The sequence below is a fragment of the Eurosta solidaginis genome, chromosome 4, assembly GCF_040869045.1.
Source record: "Eurosta solidaginis isolate ZX-2024a chromosome 4, ASM4086904v1, whole genome shotgun sequence".
In the NCBI taxonomy this organism is placed as follows: domain Eukaryota; kingdom Metazoa; phylum Arthropoda; class Insecta; order Diptera; family Tephritidae; genus Eurosta; species Eurosta solidaginis.
Genome location: NC_090322.1, coordinates 257,674,745 through 257,681,660, shown reverse-complemented (window position 1 = coordinate 257,681,660; position 6,916 = coordinate 257,674,745).

The window sequence follows — 6,916 nt, the reverse complement described above, 5'->3', positions numbered from 1 at the left end:
CCACCTTTACAATGAAAAATAAAGGTATAAGCAAATTTCAAGCTTCTTATCTCAAATTCACAATTATATGACTGGACAAAATCGGTTTATATACTTATTTGCATGTTAAAAACTCTTCGAAAAATTTTTGAATTTTTAGAAAAAAAAATATAAAATAAAGAGCTTGCATTTATACTGAGATTGAAACGATACAACAACAAAATGCGTGAGTACCAAGTACTCATAAGGTCCAATGTGTAAACAAGCAGGTGTACGTTTAGGAAAATATTGTTTTTAAGTCAACTGGAGTTCGTCCAGGGGTTGAAGTTAAACCACAACAGCGGTGACTTTACCAGAAACAAATAATTTCAGGCTTTTTGTGAAGATCTTCGTCAGCTTCTTATCGGGAACAACCGATAACGACAAGTTATTGTTTTACTATTGGTTTATTATTTATCGCGAATTGTTATCTTCGAGTATACGGTTTTTTATCAGTTTCCCACTTTCTTCTTATTAGTTTCTTATCGGTTTGCTATCGATGGGTTACATATGTGTCATCAATTTTATATTAAAGTTTTGAAAGTATGTATGTGTTTCATAATGAGTCGTCGTTAACAAATCGATAACAAGCCGATAACAAATTGGTGACACTACGATAAGAAATCGATAGCTCTTTAACAAAAAGTCCATACATCTTTGATAGCATAATCGATTAATTTTCGATAACGCGCGATAACAAATTACTAACACTCCAACAACGAATCCGTAAGCTGTCGAAAACATATTGACATTCTTTCGATAGCATACCGATAACTTTTCGGTTAGTAATCCATAACTTTTTGATAAAAAATCTATGCTTTTCTATATCAAAAGACCCATAAGAGCTGTGTGCTGTATTCGTATATTTTATCGTGGGTAGGGCAAGTATTTGAAAGCTGTTGTTTATACTACTTCTCTAACTGCAAGAAGAAACTTGCAAAATATTTAGCGAAGCGTAACATATATGGAAACTTGTTGATAGGAAATGAATCAAGGACGCCTCGTTACTGACCCCTTATGGTATTAGCCACAATATTGCTGCGGGACTGATTTTATAGAATCTTTGGGTGATATCACCTTTCTTAGCAGCTTCCTTAAAGACCTTTGATATAAATATATTACCTCTATTAGCATCGAAAAAAGGAGAGTGTTGATAGAGAAAAACTTCAAGGGCATGACACGGGTAGATGACGAAGCTATTTTTGATACCAATAAAATTTTTTTTATACAATGTATTGGAAGACAACTGAGTGCAAGGTTTAAGTAACCTGGCCTTAAACGAAAGTATTTGTGAGTATAATGACTGTCTTTTTTCGAATTTACTCCAATTTTAAAGAACCTCCTGCAATTGATTTGGAAATACTATACCTAGAACCGATTGCCAAATGAATAAAATTCGTCAGCTTTCGTGTCGAAGCTACAAAAGTTTATGGGAGAAAAAAGTTAAGCTACATCACCGAACACGAAAACAGCAGTAGCAATTTTTATTAAATTTGGCCAATTCAAGTCTTTTTTCGATAGATTTGGAAAAGCTTTTAACTGAAACTAAGCTAAACAAACTAGAAAACGAAATTCGAAAAATCGAAATATTCGAACTTTTCATTTTGAATTTCTTTTCGTAGGAAAAAGATGACAAAAATTAATATGAATTTTAAGAGACTATAACTTGCTTTTTGATAGAATGAAATTGATTGGGCTACAACAGTGCATACACAAAAAAAAGCAAGGCCCGTACCGGGTTATAAAATTTGTGATCGCAATGAATTTTTTAAATCGCAAAAGCTCTGAAATGGTGAACAGAATTATGGAAATATTTGGCATATATTATACATATCATATTATACGGACCCAGAAAACTCCAAATAAAAGGTTGGAGATTTTTGTTAAACTTTCTTGAATTTTCGATTTTTTTCGAAAATATTTTTGAGGTAAGTTTGTACAGTTTCTGTTACAAAACTTTAAAACTTTATGTTAAAATTATCTAAAATAAAAAATTTTAATTCAATTGACTAAATTTGATAAAAATTACGTCTGCTTTTTTCGTGTTCGCCAATGTGTACATACACACTTTGTCATCAATATTTTTTGTGCAATATATGTAATTTTTTTTTATAAATTAAAAATGCGAAAAAAATGTATTTCATTTATTCATTTTTTCTTATTAGTTTTTTATTGCATTCGTTATAAATAAAAATTATCTTTCAGTCGTATTTTTGTTTACTTTTGCGGTTTATGAATAAATTAATTTTTTTTGTCGTAGGGCAGACATAAAAAAATAAATAAATGCCAGGCGCGATAACATCCGAAGAGATTTTAGGCAGAGTTTCTCTTCCGATTTGCGTCGTTAAATTATTCCTACAAATTGGCGGGAGGGAACTGACATATCTTATGCCGACTCATAACAGAAATACATTCGTAGTGTTTGCCAAGTCACTGCCGAGGGACCAGCTCGCTTAGAACAACTTTCTTCTGATTGAAAAAACTTGTTTCTATATTTTTTATGTTGCTTTCCACGGGGTGTTAACCCAGTATCTATGGTTGGGTTGGCCACGCCGGCTGCCGTAGTACAGTGTAAACATACAAAATATGCTAAAAAAAGGTAAGCAAATTTTAAATAATGCAATACATAAGGCTTTTAAAGAGTTACTGACCTTCTTAATCATAAAAAAGATTTATTAAGGTTTTATATTCGGAAATTGCTTAGAAATGTCACTTAAAAAAGCTTTATAAATTTTAAATATTTTTTTATGAATAACGGTGTAAGACCACACCACTGTTTAAGCATTCATTTGTATATTCATAGGGGTGGTTCTTATAAACCGAGGTTTCTTTTCAGCCTCTCACTGCAAAAGGTAAAAATTACCTTGCGCAAAAATATCTCCAATCTAGGCGAACATTTATGCATCATATTTTTGACCTATGTCCTTCCGTTTGGAGGGTTAAAAAATTTGTTTTTTTATTTATAAGCAGCACTCTAATATACTTGCATACATCTTTATTAAGTTTAATGGCCGCTTTCTCATGTGAACTTTAAAATTTACCTGCCCTATAAACGCAAATTTTCTTCACAAACACTGTTTTTATCGAACAGATAAACCTTACAGTTTACTTGAGAAAATGGCCCTAAGGTTTTAAAATTATCAACAGTTTGGTATACAAATTTTAAAGTTTTTGTATATTTAATAGCATCACAATCACTCACCACTAATCTCTATTGCCTTTACGATAGCACGTTCTGCCGAATTAGCCAGGAATCTAAACAAATTTGAAAGTTCACTTGACCAATTTCAGCTTTCGAATATACGCAAAATCAATTTATTTATTTATAAAGATTACTTAAGACACCAATTAATATCTTTCATATGTATATAAATAATTTTAAATATGGGCAATTCCTGTATTATTGATTATCAAATTATAAACACACCTCCGGAGAAATTTAAGGCCATTCTTCTATTCGAATGTTGCGTCGTACTCCTTTTAATGTTTCCTACAAATACGACGGCTCAGAACGGCAGCTACCAGCAGATGGGTTTTCACTGAGATACTCTTCATGGCTACACTCAGGGTGCTTGCCAAAGGGCGCCTTCGTATGGAAAACTTGTTTCTAATTGATAAAAACTTGGTTATAAATTGTCGATGTTACTTTGTCGGCGAGCGCGGTACCACCACACCACGGTGACCACCATATATTCAATTTTTGAATGTCAATGCGAGCAATGCCCATTTTTAGCAAAGAGCTTTCGAAAAAACTTATAATTTTTGCATAAGTGAAAACAGACAAAGTGGAATTTGGACAAAATTTAGCTATAAACCGAATCAAGAAATCGTTTCTGTCGTAAAATGTGCCAGTAAAATCTCGAGATTTTTATACTCAGTTGAGCAGAGCTCACAGAGTATATTAAGTTTGATCTGATAACGGTTGGTTGTACATATATAAAGGAATCGAGATAGATACAGACTTCCATATATCAAAATAATCAGGATCGAAAAAAAATTTGATTGAGCCATGTCCGTCCGTCCGTCCGTCCGTTAACACGATAACTTGAGTAAATTTTGAGGTATCTTGATGAAATTTGGTATGTAGGTTCCTGAGCACTCATCTCAGATCGCTATTTAAAATGAACGATATCTGACTATAACCACGCCCACTTTTTCGATATCGAAAATTTCGAAAAACCGAAAAAGTGCGATAATTCATTACAAAAGACAGATAAAGCGACGAAACTTGGTAGATGGGTTGAACTTATGACGCAGAATAGAAAATTAGTAAAATTTTGGACAATGGGCGTGGCACCCCCCACTTTTAAAAGAAGGTAATTTAAAACTTTTGCAAGCTGTAATTTGGCAGTCGTTGAAGATATCATGATGAAATTTGGTAGGAACGTTACCCCTATTACTATATGTACGCTTAATAAAAATTAGCAAAATCGGAGAAGGACCACGCCCACTTTTAAAAAAAAATTTTTTTTAAAGTAAAATTTTAACAAAAAATTTAATATCTTTACAGTATATAAGTAAATTATGTCAACATTCAACTCCAGTAATGATATGGTGCAACAAAATACAAAAATAAAATAAAATTTCAAAATGGGCGTGGCTCCGCCCTTTTTCATTTAATTTGTCTAGGATACTTTTAACGCCACAAGTCGAACAAAAATTAACCAATCCTTTTGAAATTTGGTGGGGGCATATATTTTATGACGTTAGCTGTTTTCTGTGAAAATGGGCGAAATCGGTTGATGCCACGCCCAGTTTTTATACACAGTCGTTCGTCTGTCCTTCCGCATGGCCGTTAACACGATAACTTGAACAAAAATCGACATATGTTTAATGAACTTAGTTCACGTGCTTACTTGAACTCACTTTATCTTGGTATGAAAAATGAACGAAATCCGACTATGACCACGCCCACTTTTTCGATATCGAAAATTACGAAAAATGAAAAAAATGCCATAATTCTATACCAAATACGATAAAAGGGATGAAACATGGTAAGGTAATTGGATTGTTTTATTGACGCGAAATATAACTTTAGAAAAATCTTTATAAAATGGGTGTAACACCTACCATATTAAGTAGAAGAAAATGAAAAAGTTCTGCAGGGCGAAATAAAAAACCCTTAAAATCTTGGCAGATATTACATATATAAATAAATTAGCGGTATCCAACAGATGATGTTCTGGGTCACCCTGGTCCACATTTTGGTCGATATCTGGAAAACGCCTTCACATATACAACTACCACCACTCCCTTTTAAAACTCTCATTAATACCTTTAATTTGATACCCATATCGTACAAACTTGTTCTGGAGTCACCCCTGGTCCACCTTTATGGCGATATCTCGAAAAGGCGTCCACCTATAGAACTAAGCCCTACGCCCTTTTAAAATACTCATTAACACCTTTCATTTGATACCCATATCGTACACACATATTCTAAAGTCACCCCTGGTCCACCTTTATGGCGATATCTCGAAAAGGCGAACACCTATAGAACGAAGGCCCACTCCCTTTTAAAAATACTCATTAGCACCTTTCATTTGATACCCATATTGCACAAACGAATTCTACAGTCACCCCTAGCCCACCTTTATGGCGATATCTCGAAACGGCTTCCACCTATGGAACTAAGGATTACTCCCTTTTAAAATACTCATTAACACCTTTCTTTTGATACCCATATTGTACAAACAAATTCTAGGGTCACCCCTGGTCCACCTTTATGGCGATATCTCGAAACGGTGTCCACCTATGGAACTAATGATTACTCCCTTTTAGAATACTCATTAACACCTTTCATTTGATACCCATATCGTACAAACGCATTCTAGAGTCACCCCTGGTCCACCTTTATGGCGATATCTCGAAAAGGCGACCACCTATACAACAACTACCACTCCCTTTAAAAACCCTCATTAATACCATTAATTTGATACCCATATCATACAAACACATTATAGAGTCACCCCTGGTTCACCTGTTGTTGTTGTTGGTTCACCTTTATGGCGATATTTCGAAACGGCATCCACCTATAGAACTAAGGATTACTCCCTTTTAAAATACTCATTAACACCTTTCATTTGATACCCATATCCTACAAACGCATTCTAGAGTCAACCCTGATCCACCTTCATGTCTATATCCCTAAATGGCGTCCACCTATAGAACTCTCTATATAGAGCCTATAGAACCCTCATAAAATACTCATTAGTGCCTTTCATTTGATACACATGTCATATAAACACATTCCAGGGTTTCCCTCGGTTCATTTTCCTACATGGTTATTTTCCATTATGTTGTCACCATAGCTCTCAACTGAGTATGTAATGTTCGGTTACACCCGAACTTAACCTTCCTTACTTGTTTTAATTTATATTTGCACAGTCTATCAAATGTCGGATAACCGATCAAACATTAAATTTGCTTGTCACGGTTCAAATGTGGAGCATTTCAGTACAAAGTTGCAAGCCAAAAATATGTACCAAAAATAGTGAAACCAACTTTATCATTGATAGTTGACATAAATCTATCTAGGCTTTTGTATGTGCGCACTGAAAGTGATCCTAACGTCATCATGCGACAACCAGGCACCGACAACGAATAATATGAACTGTGTGGAAATGCGGACATTATTGGGTTCCAGAGATGACAGAAATACAACCAGTAAAATTGGAATGTCGCCAAAAAAGAAGGAAGTAAATATTAACTTCCTTTTTCGAAAAAGGTACACATTGTTATAAAATTAACTCACAAATCAACGTCAGTTTTGGTGATGGATGGTAGCAAAATCGGACGATATCCACTACAACTTTATATATATACAGCAGCGGGCAGACAACAAAGATTGGCTATTTTTAATTTTTTTTCGATTTCTTATGAAACAACTTCTATGAAT